Source organism: Cricetulus griseus, chromosome 2 (genome assembly GCF_003668045.3).
Source record: "Cricetulus griseus strain 17A/GY chromosome 2, alternate assembly CriGri-PICRH-1.0, whole genome shotgun sequence".
Lineage (NCBI taxonomy): Eukaryota > Metazoa > Chordata > Mammalia > Rodentia > Cricetidae > Cricetulus > Cricetulus griseus.
The window spans coordinates 327,543,752-327,565,507 of NC_048595.1; the positions used below are offsets into that span (position 1 = coordinate 327,543,752).

At 40.0% G+C, this 21,756-nt stretch overlaps 1 protein-coding gene and 1 pseudogene across 2 annotated transcripts in view; both read left to right on the forward strand.

Moving 5' to 3' along the window:
• The window catches only part of Pde4d (phosphodiesterase 4D), a 1,264,694-nt gene that overhangs the window by 877,316 nt on the left and 365,622 nt on the right, over positions 1 to 21,756 (forward strand). The gene's annotated exons all lie outside the window — the stretch shown is intronic.
• Positions 7,488 to 21,756, forward strand: part of LOC113834147 — a 183,275-nt pseudogene continuing 169,006 nt past the window's right edge.

A 21,756-nucleotide genomic window follows, 5' to 3' on the forward strand; every position in this document is an offset into this window, starting at 1 on the left:
GGAGATAGTTTTGTGAAGCAGCACAGCTTCTCTTGTTCCCCATCTACCTTACTTAGTGGATTTTATGCTTGATACTGAACGATGAGAGTCAGACATCTACAAGTTCACTCCATCTGTGGACCCAAAATGTTACTAGCTGTATACAATTTTTTTTTGTCTGTAAGTCTAGCCTTTAACACTGTACCTTGCATTTTTAAATTTAGGGAGTAAATCAGTCTGCTAAATTAGGGATTTATATTTTTTTAAAAGGCATAAAGTATCATGGCACTGTACGCACCCAGCTCTCACAAAATCCTGGGGAGTCAGAACCACTGTGATGTTCAGAGATGCAGTTAGGAAAGAGGAGGAATACATGTACACTCTTTGTCCTGAATCAGGTGCAGCAGAGATATCTTGGTACCTTGTAGAGACATGGGAGACTTTCTAAGTTAAGGATGTAGATGTTCAAAAAATTGTTCTACCATGTGATACAATTTCTATATGGTATAATAAAGTAATCAAGGCTAAAACCATTTGGGGAAAACTAAAGATCATTTAGACTAAACTGTTCTGCTTGCTAGTATCAAGCACATTTCTGAATTTTAGACAAAGGAACAATCAAGTATTAATGACTTAGTATATTAGTTGATGTTTTCTAAACAACTCAGTGGTTGTAAACTTACTTTGTGTACATTACTTAACTAGGCAGTTTGAAAGTACCCACAAGGCCAGTGTGTTTGTTAACAAAATACAAGTGTGTTTTACATTAAATCTCAGTTATTCCATCCATTTTTAAAAGTAAGATCTTTTTAAGAACCATAAGAAGGGAGTTTATACAGTCAAGAGTGGGAATGGTCTCTTTACTAAGGTGTGTGTGTGTGTGTGTGTGTGTGTGTGTGTGTGTGTGTGTGTGTAAAACTATACCAAATTCCTAGAGAAAAGACTGGTTTTCCTTGCAATGATTAGCTAAAGCTGAAACTGTTATAGATAAAACAGATGCAGCACTTTAAATGAATTGTGAAAATCAGGTATGTAGAATAGACAGTAGAAAAATAAATTGACAAATTTTACAAGGTTCATTCAGAACAGTCTGGAGCATACATTCTAATATAACAAACTCAAGAATCCCTTATTGTAGAGTCACATTGTAGTCACAAATATAGAATCTACATTTTAAAACTGAGCCAAAAGTACTTACATCTTTTTTACTTTTTAACATTTATCTTATTTTTCTTTCCTCTTACAATCATTTTACTTAATTCTTTGAAAATTTCATATAATATAGTTTGAGCATGTTCACCTATATCCCTACTCCTCCATGACCACTCCCTGCCCTTTCCATTCCTTCCCACCCAACCTTGAGATTATTTCCTCCTCCCCCATTATTCCCCCCCACACAACTGCTGTTCTTATTCTTTCCCTGTCAAGTTCAGTCTTTGCTGCTCAGCTTGTCTTAGTAGTGAGACCTGCCCTGGTGTGGTCAACCCACAGGGAGAGGAGGTAAGGGGGTAAAATCGTTAAACAAACAAACAAACAAAAACCTGACTTGTCTTGCAACCTTTTTGCAAAATAGTGAACCATTTCGGAAATGTAATACTTAAAATAAAAATCAGGTATTTGTCATTTGCAATCTCCTAACCTGATGTAACTATTTCTAAGAGTTTTTGTATGCATAATGAGATTTTGATTATGTGTGTGTATGTAATAGAAATTTACTACACATCCTTCTCGACACATTTTCATATAAGATTTCTTTGGTGTTCATATGAAAACATGTTGCTCTATCTAAGATGTCATACATAGAACAAGTGATATACTTCCCTAGGCAAACCTTAGAGAGTTGTCAGAAACCCCCATCTCAATCTGCGAACAGAACAGATGTGATCCTTCATGGTAATCACATATGACAGCAGGCCTCTGTGCCATACTAGCATGGAGAATGAGTTAACATAATAGTCACACAGCACAGCAGGCCTCTATACCACACCAGCATAGAGAATGGGTTAAGACTAGGCTTTGAGTGACTTGTTTCTCATGTGGTCATCAAAAAATAGAGGCTCCTAGTCTCTGATTCCTACTTTGTGCCTTACCCCTTTTAGGGGAAATAGAAACAGGAATCTTATGATGGAGGTACAGAAAAACTTCTTGGTTACTAGATGGTGAGATGTCATCATTTATAAGAGTTTACTAGGAGAGCCAGGTACCCTGGATGCCTCAGGACATGTCCCTTCAGCCAGGAAAATGGAAGTATCTGGGGAAGGCTTCCCTAAGATGGAGGAAGAGGGATGCTGCAAACAATTGATTCACTGTTCAGATCGCTCAGCATGAGCTAGCTAGGTCATTTTTGGTTGGTTCCACCCGAGTGCACCTCTGGGTAAATCACTAGTCATAGATAAACTTCAATGGTAACAGGTCTGATATCTTGGCATCACCTTGCTGCTTGGTGACCCCAGTTTAATTTCCCAGCACAGTTGGTTTCTTCCAGTTCTTATTCCAGATAATTTAGTGTTGCCTTATCCTGCTGTCTTCTGTAAAGACAAGATAATGAAAACCATCCCTTTAATTAATGTCTCTGTGTATTTTAATTTATTGAGCAATTTTGTTATAATTTCATTAAGAGAGTGTTGCAATGAAATTTAATCAATTTCTTATGTTTTTTAATATTTATATTCCTTTATAAGTCATATCCATTTAAGGCATGTGAATTTTGTCACTTGTGATTTTCACATAAATGGTGCAGTTCTAAATGCTTTTTAATTTCTCTACACTTGACCTGCTCCACATTCGATGCTTTCTTGACATTAGATAACATATATACATCATAATTATCTTATTAACTATATATAAGGCAACACCTGTTGGAAGGTCTTCTGGTGAGAAGTTGAAGTGTGCTTTCTTGTGTGTGTTCTTGGTCTTAGTTTTGTGCCTCAGCAGAGAATCGCTTCCCTGTGTCTTAGGGAAAGAGACTTCTGGTGTTACCTAGCCTGGGAACACTGAAATTGCACACACAAAAAAGACAGTAACATTCAGGATTTGGATGAGTTTATCAGGTAAGACCAGCACCAGTCAGTTAGTAATGCTGGGGTTGCATGGGGATTTGGTTCATTTTTAACCCAGTGGCTTCATTGTATGGAGTTGTTTGGAAAATATGCAGAGGACAAGTTAAAAGGTTGTTGCAAATGGTGATGTTGATGTGATGCATAATGAGGGCACAGATAGAAGAGAAGAGAGATGATGCAAGAGATAGAGGGAAGTGGTGGTCTAGATGTCTCAGTACTTGGCAGTACTTGACTAGGAAACGCAACTGAGAACAAGTTAGAATTTTTCCAGGATGCAAAATAAGATAACTGTGTAGACAATGTCACAAGAGAGACTGAAAGGAAGAAGAATTCCCTGGTTGAGCTTGAAAATTTGGGGGCTTCTCCAGTGGAGCTTTCTGTGTGCCAGGTATGCAGATATGTCTGGAGTTCAGAAAAGAAATGGAAACAGTGAGCCTGCCTGCCAGCTGCCCATCACAGGAAGCCAGGGGAGTCATTTAAGTCAACATTACCACTGGTGAGGTGAGGAAGGTGAGAACACACAACCCTGGGCATGCCAAAGGTTAAAAGGGAGAGTTAAGGAAGAGGCTGAACATGAAACAAAATAGAGCGAAGAAGATGAAAGGAAAATCCAGTGCCTTGGAAACCAAGAGGAAGGAGGATTGCAGAAAATAGGGCACACAGGAAGGAGTGTTCACTGGGTTCAGGGAAGTCAAGTCAGTTGGTGAGGGAAATTCCTGCAGTGGCAGAAGCAGGAAACAAACCAAGGGTGGTGGAAGTAAAAGGAGAGAACAGAGACAGTGATACAAGCAAGATGAATTACTTCAAGAAATGAGGCTTATTGTGAAGATGTAGTGGCAAGTTTTTGAACAGGGAAATTGGAAATAAGGGGTTTTTAAAGAAAAAATAATTCAGAATAATCAATCCCCTTTTTAGCTTTATGGGAAGAATTTGACAAGAAAGAAAAGGGGGAATAAAGGTTGAGTCTGTTTTTCAGATGTTGTAAAGAGATCAGATTTAAACTATCAAAAGAAGGATTTACCTGAGGAGGTAAATGGTATATGTATGTATGTGTGGTGTGAATGCCATGTGTCTATTTTGTGTGTATGTGCATGTGTGAGCATGCAGGCATGTATTTGTGTGCATATGCACATGTGTCTATGTGTGTGTGCACACGTGCCTGCATGCGTATGAGAGTGTACATGTGTGAGTATGCAGGCATGTGTTTGTGTGTGTATGCACGTGTGTCTATGTGTGTGTGCACAGTTCCTGTGTGTGTGTGTGTGTGTGTGTGTGTGTGAGAGAGAGAGAGAGAGAGAGAGAGAGAGAGAGAAAAAGAGAGAGAGAGAGAGAACATGTGTGAGCATGCTGGCATGTGTTTGTGTGTGTATGCACATGTGTATATGTGTGTGTGCACATGTGCCTGTATGTGTGTGTGAGAGAGTACATGTGTGAGCATGCAGGCATGTGTTTGTGTGTGTATGCAAGTGTGTCTATGTGTGTGTGCACAGTGCCTGTGTGTGTGTGTGTGTGAGAGAGAGAGAGAGTGTAAATCTGTGAGCATGCAGGTATGTGTTTGGTGTTTGTGTGTGTATGCACGTGTGTCTATGTGTGTGTGCACAGTTCCTGTGTGTGTGTGTGTGTGTGTGTGTGTGTGTGTGTGTGTGTGAGAGAGAGAGAGAGAGAGAGAGAGAGAGAGAGAGAGAGAGGAAAAAAAGAGAGAGAGAGAACATGTGTGAGCATGCTGGCATGTGTTTGTGTGTGTATGCACATGTGTATATGTGTGTGTGCACATGTGCCTGTATGTGTGTGTGAGAGAGTACATGTGTGAGCATGCAGGCATGTGTTTGTGTGTGTATGCAAGTGTGTCTATGTGTGTGTGCACAGTGCCTGTGTGTGTGTGTGTGTGAGAGAGAGAGAGAGTGTACATCTGTGAGCATGCAGGTATGTGTTTGGTGTTTGTGTGTGTATGCAAGTGTGTCTATGTGTGTGTGCACACGTGCCTGTGTGTGTGAGAGAGAGTATACATGTGTGAGCATGCAGGCATGTATTTGTGTGTGTATGCAAGTGTGTCTATGTGTGTGTGCACAGTGCCTGTGTGTGTGTGTGTGTGCACTTGTGTCTATCTATGTGTATGTGCACATTTGCCTGCATGTGTGTGAGTGTACATATGTGAGCATACAGGCGTGTGTGTGTGTGTGTGTGTGTGTGTGTGTGTGTGTGTGTGTGTGTAACGGAAATGATGGCTATGAGTGCACATGAGTTTGTCACATTGGTGACTAGACATAGAGAATGCTTCTTTTGTTTGCTATTCTTTTTCTCTTTAGTAGGAGTATCATCTGCTGTGTGTAGGGAGTGGAAACACAAGGATTTGAGAAGAAAGAAAGGATATTTGCTATGGGCAAACTAGGAGATGGGACTGCTTATTCATGCCAGAATTTAAGTATATATATGTGATTGGACTGCAGTGTAAGCAAGGTTGGCAGCCATGGACTGATTCACCTTAGCCTTTCTAGAATACATAATCAGCTTGTGGCCACTAGATGGAAACAGCGCACCCTGTATTAAAATGCTTATCTGCCTTGTTCCTTTTGTTACTAGTTGACACCAACAGATTGATATATTGAGTAGTGAATTTCTTGATATGAATCAGGATGAGTTAAAGAAAAAAAAAAAAACAAAAACTCCTGACACATCTCTCAAATGTATGCATAGCTTCCAGACAGAGAAAGGCTGTGGTACCACCTAATGGTGACTGGCTTTCACACTAAGTGGGATGCTCTTAGCACACCATCTCTTCCAAACCTTTGCTTCAGAAATGCTAATGAGTTGGCACTAAGAGGTGATTTACATAGTCAGGATAGAGCTTTTAGCTTTGCATTTTATCTCAGAATAAATCAGCAGTTACATTGCTCCAGAAATCAGCCTGATAGACAGGACAGAATACTGGAGAAGGAGCTACTGAATGGCAAGGAGCACACAGCAGCTGAATTCAGATATTCAGCTGCCCCGTGATAAAGGTGTATGTGGCCTTCAGTAGACGAAGGGATAGATTCCAAGTTCAATCTGTTTGATTTTAGAATTTCCAGAAATAATGTGGTATGCAGTGAGGAGATTTGAGGAAGTCAGCCACTTCCTTGTTCAGACTGAGAATGGTATGCCACTGGAAGGGCACATTGGGAACAATGTCTTACTGCCGCAGTACCACCAGCTTCCATGAAAATGGCAGCAAACCTAGCAGCATTGCTGAACATGCCGGGTGTCTGTTACTCCTTCTATCGCTGCAAAGAGACATAAGAACCAGGGCAGTTTCTAGTGTGGGGGAAGGTTTGGAGGGAGAAGGGGGAAGGGAGAAATGTTGTTGTTGTATTATAATCTCAAACAGTTTCTTTTAAAGCATTGAATTGAGGACTTCCTTACAGTTTCCATGGGTGAGCCCAAGGCCATTACAGAAGGGTACATGGGAGCAGGTAGTCAGGCATGGCACTGGTGTATTAGCTGAGAACTCAGTTCTGGCCCACAAGCAGGAGGCAGGAGAGACTGGGCCTGGCTTGGGCTTTTGAAACCTCAAAGCCCACCTCCTGTGACACACCTCCTCCAAGGCCACACCTCTTCCAAGGCCACACACTCCCAAACAATTCCACCAACCAGGGGCCAAACATTCAAAGGTGTGTCTATGGGCCATTCTCATTCAAACCACCATAATTACAAGAAAATGGGAGTCAAAAATCAAACAGCATTGCTTAGCCAATCTATCCCAGGTAAACTAGGCAATGTTGGTGCAAGCGTAGTTCCTGAGTGAAGGCACATTAGCTGCTTGGTTTTGAGCATGAACTCCATATAATATCAGCATCTTCGTGTCTTAGTACATTACCAGCAATACTTTCCAGTGGGTACTCTTTCTATTGGTAAAGCGGGACCTCTGATCCTGATTTTTTTGGGTCCACAGAAGGATATAGAGAGGAAAGGTGGGGGCTTGCACCATGTGCACCCTGGCAAAAGGCTTTTCGTTGTTGGCATTTGCAAACTATTGCGCCTGTTTCCGTGTTGTTTGTGTTGAGCCAAAGGCAACACCATTCAGGCTCAGCACTGGAAAGATTGTTCTTTGAATTGCAGATGACATTGCATGTGCTGGGAGTTTTAAAGTGTTTCTGATACAATAGCAGCAGTGCCCCATGTAGTGAAATGCCCATCCCAACCTGCACTCCTTTTGCACTATTTGCCAGTGTGGGAGAGAGAGTTAGAAGATCAAAGCCTAGAGCACAGGAAAGGAGGCATTGGAGAAAGGAAACTGGAAAACAAAAGCCCTCCTTACTGTGATTAGGGACACTGGGGCATGGCACAGAAAGCCCTGCCTTGGTCAACAGTTAGAGAATCTTCTTAAAGCTGATTGTCAAAATCTTGTAAAAACCCAGAGGAGATGCCATCTTATTTTATCAAATGCCTTCTGATCCCTTCCTGTTCTCCATCATGGTGCAGGTTCAAGGTGAAAAGGAGAAGCCCAGGCAGGAACTTCACATGTTCAAGCCCTGCCTCAATGTCTGTGTCTGGGAGAGTGGAGACAGACTGGTATGGGAAGCCAAGACGTTGAAATAGCTCACAGGATGGGCACCTATATTTTTCAAAGCTAGATACAGTGCCATGTGTCTTGGTGTCAGGAGAAATTAAAAAAAAATGCTATTCCCTGCACAGTATGTGGAGCCAAGGCAGCAGAAATCCTGGAAAAAGGTCTAGAGCAGCAGGAATATGAGTTCTCAGATACTGCAGATGTTGTTTTGGGAATTTGAGAACACTTTGATCTGGGCATCACATATGGCCCGAGCATTGGGATCTATGCCCTGGACTTGTGTGTGGTGCTCGGTGGGTGAGGTTTCAGCATCACAGACAAGAAACCCAGGGCTTGCTGCATTTGGACCAAAGGTAAAATCAGCAGAGATGAGGCCACATGTGGGTTCCAACAGGAATTTGACAGGCCTCTCATTCCTGGCAAGTCGATTCCATCCAAAAGACCAATAAAATTTCCTCAGAGAGATAAAGCAAGAGAACAAAACAAAACAAACAAACAATAACAACAACCAAAACAGTGCCTTCATATTTTCTGACTCAAATCCCTCAAGCAGCCTGCTATAAGTGAAGACAATACAATGGCTTCTCAAGCCCCACCCTGACTACAGGGAATTTCTGTTTCAGTCTGTTTGGAGTTCTGCTAACAAGTGGCTCGGACTCTTCAGGGCTATAGCTTTACTTTGATTCCTCTACACAACACCCCATACCTGATTCGTATTGCTTTGTTATTTAACCTTTTCATTCTGGATCCAAGAAGAAAAGGAAGGAAGGAAGGAAGGAAGGAAGGAAGGAAGGAAGGAAGGAAGGAAGGAAGGAAGGAAAGGAAGAAAGAAAGAAAGAAAGAAAGAAAGAAAGAAAGAAAGAAAGAAAGAAAGAAAGAAAGAAAGAAAGACCCCATCTTGAGGAAACTGAAGAAATGATATATGGGGTGGTGGTACCACCGGGACCACACAGTAACTTTTAAACTGTTGCAACTGCTTTTCAGTTGCATGCTGGGTTACATAGAGAGAATTGAGGTTATGTGCAGGAAGCCTGGTCAGATTTTGTACAGGAAAGAGCCCAGAAAGTCATTGAGTAGTTCAAAAGGAAAATGTTCTATGTTATTTTCTGAATTAATTTTTTAATTGATTAAACACATTAGGTATACTGACACCAATACTAGCCGTGACTTATTTCCTCATTCTTATATTATTATTCATCTTATTTTCCTAGCTCAGCTTTCCATCTTACATATCTTCCCACTAGTGTTTTACACAGTGTGCTGGCTGTAGCTTATTTGTCTCTGTCACTTAATGTAGAGTTTTGGAGGACAGGAGAAATACAGCATCCATCTATGAGGTTAGCACAGAAGAGATAGCCTAAGGAACATTTATTGGCTGCTCATGAGTTAGTAGGTAAATGGAAGAGAGTTGGTTTTGTCCCTTCTATGTTTATTTCTTCTTCTAGTTTAGGCAATCTTGTAAGAGGGAGTAGAAACTACTATGGCATCTTAAAGAATGATTTGGGGGCTGTAAGATGGAAAACTTTGGGTAGGCAAATCCATAGAAGGGGAACACAGTACATTCGTTAAATATCATATCAAAAGATAGTTAAGAATATGTTGGGTATGTGTGAACCTCTGTGCAGAAAGATGGACAGACCAGGTAGTCTGTAAGTGACAGGAACCAGTTTGTCTGTACTTCTTGCATCCACCACACTTTATTTCCCTCCTATGATAACAATACTCCCAGCTGATTGGCAGCTAGACATGTTGAGATGCTTGTGTTGGAAGGTTGGCATTGTTACCAACAGTATACCTTTTTACAGGTGGATCATAGGAAAGGTTGATTCATCATTGAGGTGCTTCTATCCAAAGAATCAATGCAGGACTGCAGAGTACAGTCTTTTACTCCTAAGACCATGATTTTATAAAATACAGTTCTGTTCTTCTTTGTGTTCTGGCTTCTAGTCTCATATTATGATTCTCCTCATTGCACATTTATGTGATTCTGATAACATCATGCGTAAGATGCCTATTGAAGCTGGGAAAATGCCACTTGAGCCTCCAAAACTAATAAGCCTCTTTTATTCTTAAAAAGCACCTAGCTCTATTTATTTTGTCACAGCAACAGAAATGAACTTCTAATGCTAATGGAAACTGCCAAAAGTCAACAGCCAGGATGTGAGTGTGCAGATGATAGACTGGATTTGATAACTGCATACTGTATATGTGTGTTGAAATGTCACATTCAACTCATTAATATGGATAGTTAATATATGCTGATAAAAGTAAAATGGAAGAAAAAAATACCAAAATTTCCCAAAGGGCTGTCCTATTTATCTCATTATTGTAACTGGTCTTCCTTTGGACCACCAGCTCCTGAATAATGATATGGAGACTTCTTATTAAGTATGAAAGTATGGCCTGAGCTTAGGCTTGTCCCCAACTAACTCTTAAAACTTAAAGTAACCTGTTTACATTAATCTACACTCTGCCATGTGGCTCCTTAGGTTGCCTCCATAATGTATGTCCCACTTCTTCCATATCTGGCTGGCAAATTCTTTGCTTCTGATGTTTCCCGGAGTTCCTCACTCTCCCTGAAAGTCCCATCTATCCTCTCCTGCCTAGCTATTTGCCATTCAACTTTTTTTTTCCCAACTTTTTTTATTTGAATTAGAAACAGGATTGTTTTACATGACAATCCCAGTTCCCTTCTCCCACCCTTCCTCCCCTACCTGCCCCCCCCCAACTAAAACCTTATCTGTCACTTATCTTTTCTGCTCCCCCTGGATAGTGAGGCCTTCCATAGGGTGTCATCAGAGTCTTTCATTTTCTTTGGGGTAGGGCCTAGGCCCACCCCCATGTGTCTTGGCTCAGGGAGTATTCCTCTATATGGACTGGGCTCCCAAAGTCCACACCTATGCTAGGGATAAATACTGGGCTTCTACAGGAGGTCCCATAGATTTCTGAGGTTTCCTCACAGAAACCCATGTTCCTTGGGTCTGGATCAGTCCCATGCTGGTATTCCAGCTATCAGACTGGGGAGCAAGAGTTCCCAATGTTCAGGTCAGCTGTTTCTGTGTGTTTCACCAGTGTGGTCTGTACCTCTGTGCTCTTCACTGGTCCTTCTCTGCATCTGGGTTCCACTTCAGATCGGTGATTAGTTATGGGTGTCTGCTTCTACTTCCACCAGCTGCTGGATGAAGGCTATAGGATGGCATATAAGTCATTCATCAATCTCATAATCAGGGGAGAGCATTTAAGGTAGCCTCTCCTCCATTGCTAAGATAGTTAGCTGGTGTCATCTTTGTAGATCTCCAGACATTTCCCTAGTGCCTGATTTCTCTGTAAACCAAAAACATCTCCCTCTTTATGATAGCTCCATTCCTGTTATTGTATATTCTTCCCCTGACTCATATTTTCTGCTCCCTCATGTCCTCGCCATCCCTCTTCCTCTCCCCTTCTCATTCTCCTAGCTCCCTCCCCCCTCTTCCCGTGCTCCCAATTTGCTCAGCAGATCTTGAACCTTTCCCCTTCTCCAGGGGACAATGTATGTCTCTCTTAGGGACCTCCATGTTTATTAGCTTCTTTGGCACTGTGGATCGTAGGCTGGTAATCTTTACTCTATGTCTAAAATCCGAATATGAGTGAGTACATACCATGTTTGTCTTTTTGCGATTGGTTTCTTCTAAATCTATCCATTTTCCTGAAAATTTCAAGATTCCATTGTTTTTTATCCGCCGAGTAGTACTCCATTGTGTAAATGTACCACATTTTCTCTATCCATTCTTCAGTTGAGGGGCATCTAGACACATAAAGTGTTCAACATCCTTAGCCATCAGGGAAATGCAAATCAAAACAACTCTGAGATACCATCTTACTCCTGTCAGAATGGCCAAAATCAAAAACACCAATGACAGTTCATGTTGGAGAGGATGTGGAGAAAGGGGAACACTTCTCCACTGCTGGTGGGAGTGCCAACTTGTACAGCCACTTTGGAAATCAGTATGGTGACTCCTCAAAAAAATGGGAATCAGTCTACCACAAGATCCAGCAATTCCACTCTTAGGCATATACCCAAAAGAAGCACATTCATACAACAAGGACATATGTTCAACGATGTTCATAGCAGCACTATTTGTAATAGCCAGAAACTGGAAGCAGCCTAGATGCCCCTCAACCAAAGAATGGATAGAGAAAATGTGGTACATTTACACAATGGAGTACTACTCAGCGGAAAAATCATTCAACTCTTTAGTAAACCAATCAGAAAGTGCTTTAAGCAGGTGAGGCAAAACAGAGACATCTCCACACAACATGATCAAATATCCCACAACTATTATATTGTAAAAACAGATATTATATAGCAATACTAAGAGACAATCTCCCTTATCTATTTTGAGCTTTCAAGTAGTGTGCCACTTGCAATATCATATGTTCCATATGAAGAGGATATCACTCTACAAACACAGTAGAGAGTGGTAAAGTGGGATGCAAATAATGCATACCTCAAAGGAGTCAGACCAAGTTTGTCAAACAGATGTTTTAATAGGAGAGTACTCATGTGATGGAGTCAGTCCTCTACCACCAGGAGAACCATGGAACAAAGAGGGCCACCTGTGTGCAACCCTCATATTTAAGGTCTTGTTACATCACTGACCACGCCCTAGTGAGCATGGTCTGTGTCACCTATGCCAACCCTGACCTATATTCTAGATATAGGACTCTTCTGTTTGTGGCCGGAATGGCATGTTCCCGTACAGAGTGGGTTTAGCCATTTTGCTCCATGGTGCAAATATTTCAGTCTTAATTGCTTATCAAAGTAAAGACATTTCTCTGCTGTACCACTCAAGGAAATTTATCTATTTTCTTTTGTTCTTGTATATTTCTTTTACCATACAAATTCAGCTGGGTGTTTTTTTTTTCTGTGATTGCTTGTTTTCTATAAAGTTATATGCAAAAAGTCAGGAGAAAAACATGAATACCTCTTAGTTGAGTAGGATTATTGCTTTAGAATGTGTAGTTACAAAGAATAAGCAGAGGTCAAATGCTCAATGTGTTTATTCTGCTAATCTACATTTATGGTTTAGAAAACTTATTTCATTGAATGATTTAAAATATGCTTGTGCCGTCTGTTCTCTTGAGGTTTAATATTGTCTGTGGTAGAAAAATAATCATGTTAAACAAATTCTAGATATAGGACTCTTCTGTTTGTGACCGGAATGGCATTGGTAATTCAGATGACCTCGCCTCTTTTCTGAGCAATTATACCATTGATTGTCCTGTATTTGACAGGAGAACAGCAGAGGACATGCTTTTTCCTAAGTGGAACACATAGTTCAGGAATTCTTGCATTTCTTTTAAAGATATAAAAAATTAAATAAAGAGTGCAGCATGTGATGTGAAGGTGACATCATATACGAGCTGTCCAGACATCTTTGTTTCAGTTCTGTGAGAAATGATGAAATTGTCACTCATATTTGAGAAACCATGTAATCCATTTCATCTTAGAGACTCTGTTTTGTTCCTGGAATGGTAGAGTGTGAGAATGTCTGTGTAAATGGAATGATATTACTTCAGGGGGAGTGCTGTTGTTCCCTGAATTCTTGCAACACTGTGTCTGAGTCACATTCTACATACTGTTCTACACCAACTGAAAATTTATTTATGTATTGAAGCCAATTTTCCCTCCTTAAAAATATTGTACGCTTGGTGAGAAAAACAGCCATTTCATTCTCCTCTTATGTTTCTTTAAGTGGGGCTTAGTAAGGGAAAATAATGATTAAATGGATTGATTTTCAATATTGCAAACCAGTGGCCTAATGAAAGGCTCTAGCCATGTGTAATTCACTTGTGCAGGTCCACTGTCCTTAACCTGACCTGTTCCTGTGTGAAGATCTCTGGCAGGAGGGACTCATGAGGTGGCTATTAAGGGTATTTTGGAGGTTTCTTCCAATGAGTTCCTAGGACTGTTCATGTTTGCCCTCCCCATCAGGCTGCTTTGGCTGTTATATGTATCCCATCTGCTTAGTTATTTATTTATTTGTTTTTTTGAGACAAGGTTTCTCTGTAGCTTTGGAGGTTGTCCTGGAACTAACTCTTGTAGACCAGGCTGGTCTCGAACTCACAGAGAAACACCTGCCTCTGCCTCCCGACTGCTTGGATTAAAGGTGTGTGCCACCAATGCCCAGCCTGCTTCTTTCATTTTAACTGCAATTTAAAAAAAAAATCTTCCTGAGAGATGATAGAGGTCAGTAGACATCATTACTCTTTGTAAAAAGTCTCCAGAACAGGTCATTAAATCATTCTGTCTTCTCATCTCCAGGCAAAGTATGCCATTTATCTAAACATTCTTCTCAGACACATTTGAGATTTTGAATTTTCTCTGAATGTCAGTCACTTTACCCCTTGGATTGTGCTTTTGTTTACCCAAGGAGTCTATAATAGATGGAACTCAAAGACCTGGATGCTGTAATTTGTCCTTTATTTTATATTAAGCTGAGCAATATACACTTGATGTTGGGAAACTATGTACATATATTTAGGGAGACACTTGGGGGTTGAGTCTGGAGCCTAAGGAATGCTAGGCAAGCATTCTACCATTGAGCTATCCCCTTACCAAGCTATATTTCAAGCCAATGGTGACTTTTTAATTCATTAGCAGTCACCACAACTTCAGGGTTCTAAGGTCTAGGATCAAGGAATAGTGCTCTTAAGGTAAAATAAGTTTTCAGTATTTAGATGTGCATGATGAGGTTGGACCTGATGTTCCATGCAGCAGTTCGTTCCTGTGTTAGATGTTGATGCTATTCTCTTTGCAGAACCTTCACACCTTGGGAGAGGGCAGCACTTCACCAAACCACCAACTGGGGGAATCTATTTCGTGAAACCTCCTTAATATAGCATTTGACAGTTCCAGGCAAACGCTCAGTAGACAGTTTAGTTATAAGAGATTCTTCAGTGACTGCCATTGAATTAAAAAGTTACCAATGTTCTGATGAGAAAAAGGAAAGATGTTTAAATTTTCAAAAGCTGTTTAAAAGTTTAGAACAGCTTCTGTTGCTAAATAATTAAGGTAGATAATGGCATCTTATGTTAATCATGACTGACTTAGTCTTAATTTACATTTTCTATAATTGCCTTTATATTCTCTCCTACATGGATTTGGAAATCATTCATCAAATTTAACAGGAAATCTGTGGGTTTACTAAATCTCAATTGATTATATTAAGTTATCTAGGAACTAACACAGAAATAGCTCATCAACAAATTGGAGCATGACCGGAAAAAAAGAAAAAAAAAATGGCTCTCTCCCATTAATTAAAGGAGGTGTTTCAGTTTAGGGTAATTTCTAAGTCATTGAATTTTTCCCCTTTGTGTAAGATATCTACTCTCTGCAGTTGGAACTGCTGCATGTTGAAGGCATCTGCTCTGCTCACTTTGTCAAATAATAAGAATTGCTCCAAGCACTGCACATTCTCACACTTGCTTTTATGCCTGTATCCTCTTTATTCCTTTTTGAATTAGTCATCATGGGAAATCTGAAACTTTTGGGCTAATGGCAGTGAGGCACTCTACATTCTGGTCTCCATTACCGAAACCCTGTGACCATTCCTTGTTTTCTTTATGCCACATGTGCTTTACTTAGTCATAGTTCCATCTCCTTGCCTCTGCTGAATCAGTCTCATGAAAGCAGGAATACCTATCTGCTATGTTCATTACTGAAGTCCTAATCCCCAAAGTAGGAACTTGACAAGTATTTGCAGCCTAAGTGAATAAAGCTTACGTACCGTGAAAACTAATGCTAGAAGGGCACACTTTCTCCCCTGGGGCTATCTAAGTCTTTTATGGCAGTGCAGAGTTGTCAATTAAATTCACTTGGCCATGAAACCAACAACCTCATTCATGACCTCTTTTTTATGGCAAATAACTCAGGAATTGTGTTGAATGAATTTTTTATAAGAATAACATCCCAAGACTATATGGATTTTAATGCAAGGAGATGCTTTTTGTGGGGCCTAAATTTAAGAGGGGCTCTGGGTCAGTATTTGTCTGCACAATATCCATGAAGATCCCTCTTTCTTCTCTAGACTTGATCCATTTATTATTTCATTATCAGTTTCTCTCTTGTTATTATGCTTCCTCTAGTCATCAGGACTTGAAGAAGAAATTATGAGTAACTCTCTGTTCATTTGTGTGCTGCTTTCATCTACATGGCTATGGCAACTGTGTAAATGTGTAATTTCCCAAGTCAGTTGATAACTAGATAATTTAGATTCCACACAATGCTTCTGAGATTGAGAGGGGACACTTACATAGTAACATTCAACATGACGGCTGTGTACTATTCAGGCAAACTGGAGAGCATTGACCTCTACTTCAAAAAATCGATGATAAACTGTAGGTGTGTATGGTAGAATATTAGCTAAAGATGTGTCACATTTGTTTATGCTGTGGAATATTTGTTTAATGATGGAAAGATGTATTCCATTCTTTTATGTTGCACTTGTTTAACTGTGAAGCTGTGTTACTTAGCCTGTCTGAAACACCTGATTGGTCCAGTAAAGAATTGAGCAGCCAAATAGTAAGGCAGGAGAAAGGATAAGGGAGGCTGGCAGGCAGAGCAAATAAATAGGGGGAGAAATCTGAGAAAATATCAAAGAATAAGAGGAGGAGGATCTAGAAACAAGCCAAGCAATGGTTTGGCATTCATAGAAAATAATAAGCCTCTGTATGTGCCATTTATTTGGGAGAAAAGTGGCAAGCCCCCCAAAAGAGTAAAGAAATGTATGTGTGTCTTTTTTTTAATGAACATCTACTGGGCACCAACATTGTACAGAGAAACATATTAAACACTGTAAAAACACATGCTTAGCAATCATTAGGCATTATGGAGAATTCAAAGACAAATATGCTATGGACCTGCCTACTGGGTACACTCCAGGAAAAAAGAAAAAGGTCATTAAAATTACAATAAATGGAAAAACTGATAGAATAGGTTCAGTACAAGCTTAACAACATTATCCTTCAAATATGTTTACTGTGTTGTGGCACATTTCTTCTTCCCTCATAATATCAACTAGAATGAGTTCTCTACTGAAGCATTCAACTGGACAGGAAATGAATTATTTATATACATGTATATATTTTTCTTCAATAGACATCACATCATCTACTACTATGCACACAACAAAACATGTTCAGATTATTCTGGCTAGCTGACTAACTTCAGTAGAAGAATGTATTAAATGTTTAAAAGCCATCTGACAAACAAATATAGAGTCGTGCTTGCCAGAGACATCCCTCTTTGCTCAAACAGCTTGTTGACAAAGAATGAACTTATAGGATGATTATTTTTCATCTTGTGACTTTATAGTGATACAAGACATTTGATTATTTGGAAACAAGTTTAAAAGCATTTTAATTCTTTCCACTGGCTCCCACTGTTGGAAATCCGTTAACAAATGAGCATTGGCAACATTTTGCCTCTTGGCAAATGTTGTGCTTTTATGTATGGAAGTGTGGGAAGTCGTGTAGGACATCTGTCAAAGGAATCGTGCTCTCAGATCCTGTTGTGTATATTAAGCCCACTTGTTTCCACTCTCATACACTCTAAAGCAAAACGGCTCCCCATTTAACATTTAAATAGCTGGTAGTGAACTGGAAGATCTGAATCATGTGGGCCCGCTTCAAACATAGCATCATATTCTTCAGCCCATTGCGTTACTACTTTAGTTCAGCCTAAACCTTGGATTCATTGTGGCTCATCTAGATTAGACTATTGGCACATAATTCAGCCTCTGTATTCTTTGTAACTGGAAAATTAAGTCACATTACCAGAATTCCCAAGAACTTATTAACATCTCGGATGTTAACATTCCTTTCCAGAAGTGGTCCAGTTACCTCCATCTGTGAAGATTTTGATTTGGATTAAAGTTTTCAGCTTTTTTTGGGAAAGTATCAACATTATCATTTTGATAGATACATGATGTTCACACTGACACATATTTGTCCCTCCCCCCTCTGTCCAGTGGGAATTAAAGCAACTTAGAACTTTTTTCCTACTTCAGAAAACAGTGAAACCACTTCTGTGGTTGTTAACTCTTTATTTCCACTTTTGTTATTTCTCCCTGATTGTGACCATTGTGTACAGGATTTTGTGAGGTCTGAATGCTATATTTACAGGATTGATTACCAGAAAATTGCAGTGCCTGACCATAGATGGATGACCGTGCTTGGAAGAAGATTTCCTAATTATCAAATTTTAGTTCTTAATGCACTTCCAAACACAGTGGGATTCCATGTTTATTCAAATGGTTGATTATCTAGTTTGATCATTTTTATTTATGGAGCTGAAACTGTCAGCAGCAAGGCAAGCATTAGTCAATTACCTCCAATTAAAATCCATATACCCTTAGATCCCTAAGAAAAAATACTTGCTTTTACATTTCAGTGGACCCTTTGGAGAAGACAATCCTATTTGATCAAAAATGCTGACCATGGGTTGTATACTACTTTCCATGTATCTCAGTGGTTAACATTTTTAGTGCTGTAGAGTAGTTGAGAGGCAAGTTAAGGGATGAGTTAAGTAGGTTTTTGGATCACAACCATTCTGTAGCTCCAGGTGCCTTTTTTACATGCCGGGCAAGAAGCCATAATCCTGGCAAAGGAAGTACAATGTATATGCAAGGCAAATGTATAGTCTGATCTGCTGTCTGCACCAAATTAACTGCTATCTAACTCTTACTTTAGCTCCTAACAAGCACTATGACTCAAGATGCATATCTAAATCCCTTGTGAAAAATGAGCATGCCAATGTTGCCCAAACTCAGGTGGTTGTGATAATGACATGGTTTGTTTCATTCCAGTAACACTCTCTAAAATCTAAGAAGCAGTTGGTCAGTGTTAGCCTTCTTTCTTTCTTTCTTTCTTTCTTTCTTTCTTCCTTCCTTCCTTTCTCTCTCACTCTCTCCTTTCTTTCTTTCTTTCTTTCTTCCTTTCTTCCTTTCTTTCTTTCTTTCTTTCTTTCTTTCTTTCTTTCTTTCTTTCTTTCTCTTTTTTCAAGACAGGGTTTTTTTTGTGTATCCCTAGCTGTCCTGGGACTAGCTCTGTAGACTAGGCTAGCCTGGAACTCACAGAGATCTGTCTGCCTCTGCCTCCTGAGTGTTGGGATTAAAGTCATGTACCACCACTACCTGGCTAGCCATCTTTTATTATTGTTGTTGGTAGCAATGATATTCATGTCTACAGCACTTGAGACCCAATTATCAGTGGTCAGATCATTTGGTGAATGGTGGTACTATTGGAAAACACAAGGAGGGGAGTGTGGAGAGAGGAAATGTAGACAAAAGGAGTAGATAGGGATCAAATTATAAATGGTTTATGAGGCATCTGTGGGACTTCCAAGTAGAATTTTCTCAGTAGTAATTGATATTAAAAAGCAGTAAGGTATGGCCAGGTGGTGGTGGTGCACAGCTTTAATCCGAGCACTTGGGAGGCAGAGATAGACAAGATCTCTGAGTTTCAGGCCAGCTGATCTACAGAGCTAGTTCCAAGATATCCAGGGCTACACACACACACACACACACACACACACACACACACACACACACACACACACACAAAACAAACCAAAACAAACAAAAAAAACTTGCCTCAAAAACTGAAACCAAAACAAAACAAAGTAGGAAAGTATGGCCTCTACATAAAGATTTGTGGTTTTTGTTGTTTTGGAGGGTTTTTTGGGGGGAGGTCTTTTTGTTTGTTTGTTTCAATAATTGATGGGTAGAAGCCTCTCTTTGTATGCCTTGACCAGGAAATGTAGATTGCAGGATCAGCAACTGCCCAGAAAGTTAAAAATAAATTTGATCTCTGGCTCCCCCTTGGCAGAAGGGAGTCTGGGGAGTCTACCTTACCCAAGTTATAAACCAGGAGAAATTATTGAGTTAATGTTTGTGCCCTGGTATGCGCATGGACAGGCGATGTCCTGCTGTCCTAAAGAAGATTTCCCCAGATTCTCCAGTTGCCAAATTGAAGCCAGACTAAAAGCCAAATGAATAGTCTTCAGTAAATACCGCTGTGTTCGGAACTGTAAATCCTGAGCCCTGAAACAGCTACTTGTTAGTTGCTCTTATGGACATTTCCAGCATCAGAGCTAATATGCTGCAGAAAATTGATGTTACATGTGAGTCTGTGTTATGTCTGCCTTTGTCTGAATGTTCTCAAAAGCTCAGGCTAACGGCATGATGAATGGCATTTATGTCGGGCCCCATGCTTGTCACCAATGAATCAGAGTGTGCAAAGCCACATAGAATAGATGGGGAGAGTTTAGCTCTGGTTTTTGCTGCAAACCTGTTCAGACTAAGGTTCTCACCTCTCGATCAGATGCAGTTCTCCAGGATGTTTTCATTTTCTCAAAGGTCAAGTGTCCAACTGCTCTGTCTAGTCCCACAGCCAGGAAGTTGTTGAAAACAGGAACATTCTGTCTTCCCTACCAGGCCACTTCCTTTATACTGGCCAGAGTTCTCATCAACTCTGGACTCTTGGCAGGTTGAATCTTCGAAGTAATATCTTCTCATCCCATTTAAGTATAATTAATCCCCAGGAGTCCCTGCCAGGATTCTAGTAAACCATTGCACAGGTACAAGTGAAAGTGACCCTACTGAAAATTTCGCCCTTCAGAAGGCTCATATTTCCCTTTGGGGGAAATTTTCATGTGAAAATTATTCTCTGCTACATACATGTACACACAATGAAGATGCACAAGGATGAACAAGCACACATATACACACATGTGTACATGCATGCATATACAAGCATGCACACATACATACCACGCACAGACACATACATATGTAAGTGTTATATGTGTATGCTTGAATGTACATATTACTGGTCTGTATATATGAACATATGCTTAAATATGTTTGGTAGCATTAATAAAAATAAATATATTTGTAAGCATTAAGAAAGAATGCACTTAATGTGAATTTTGAAAAGACAACTTTGTTTAATTATGTCTGCGTAAGATGGTATGTTAAAATGAGTGAGGTCAGACATGGTGGTGCTTATCTTTAGTCCCTACAACTTGGGTGGTAAGGCAGGTGAGTTACCAAAGTCTATAAACCCATGGCCAGCCTGGGCACAAAGAGAGGGACATCATGTTTTTAAAAATCCTATATCATCATATGATTCAGAATATATAAAATAAAATGATTGGCTAGAAATATTTATTGTCAAATGGAAAAAAATCATATACATTTGTAAACTTTCTGGACTTAAAGTGTACCTATTGTCTGAACTACTGTCCAAATTTAGCCACAACAGTAAAAGCAATCAAGCTTTCTTTTGATATATTTGATCATACTGGTTCCAAGACTCTTTGAGACAGAGTCTAAATACTTAGCCTTGGTTGACCTGGACATAACTAACCTGGAATACACAGACATCTGCCAGCCTCTGCCTCCTGAGTGCTGGAATTAAAGGCAGACTCCACCACTCACATCCCATGACTCTTAAATGATTTTTTTGTGTATGGCAGACACAACAGTTAAGACAGTTCAGTGGCTAAAAGTGCTTGTTGTAAATGAATGACAACCTGAGTTCAATCCCCAGGTCTTATGGAAAATAGAGAACTGACTCCCAATGGTTGTATGTTCTCTGACTTCCATGTACATACATGCCATGGCACATTTACCCCTGTACAAACACAAAGACACACACCATATATGCACACATACACCATACATACACACATACATACAGCATCACACACACATGCCATATATACACACATACAGCATACATACATGCACACACATCATGCATGTATACACACACCATATACACACACGCACATACACACAGCATAAATACACACATATACATACATGTAGATACTAATAATAAAACTCTTCACAGAATTATAGATTTGTTTATATATATTCAAATCCTAAGAATTTGTATTTGTGGCACTCTCTTCTATGCCACTCAAGCTAGCATCAAACTCACAATCCCTCTGCTTCAGCTTCTGAGGGATGATGGTATTTCAAGTGTTTACCACTGCACTCAATGTGAAAACATTTTTCAGCTGTGAAAATTGCCCAGTATTCTACATACCTGCTATCTTGAGTTGCACACTAAGGGCCTGGGAATTTTCACTGGAGAAGATGAGTGAAGGGTCTTGAAAGCTGG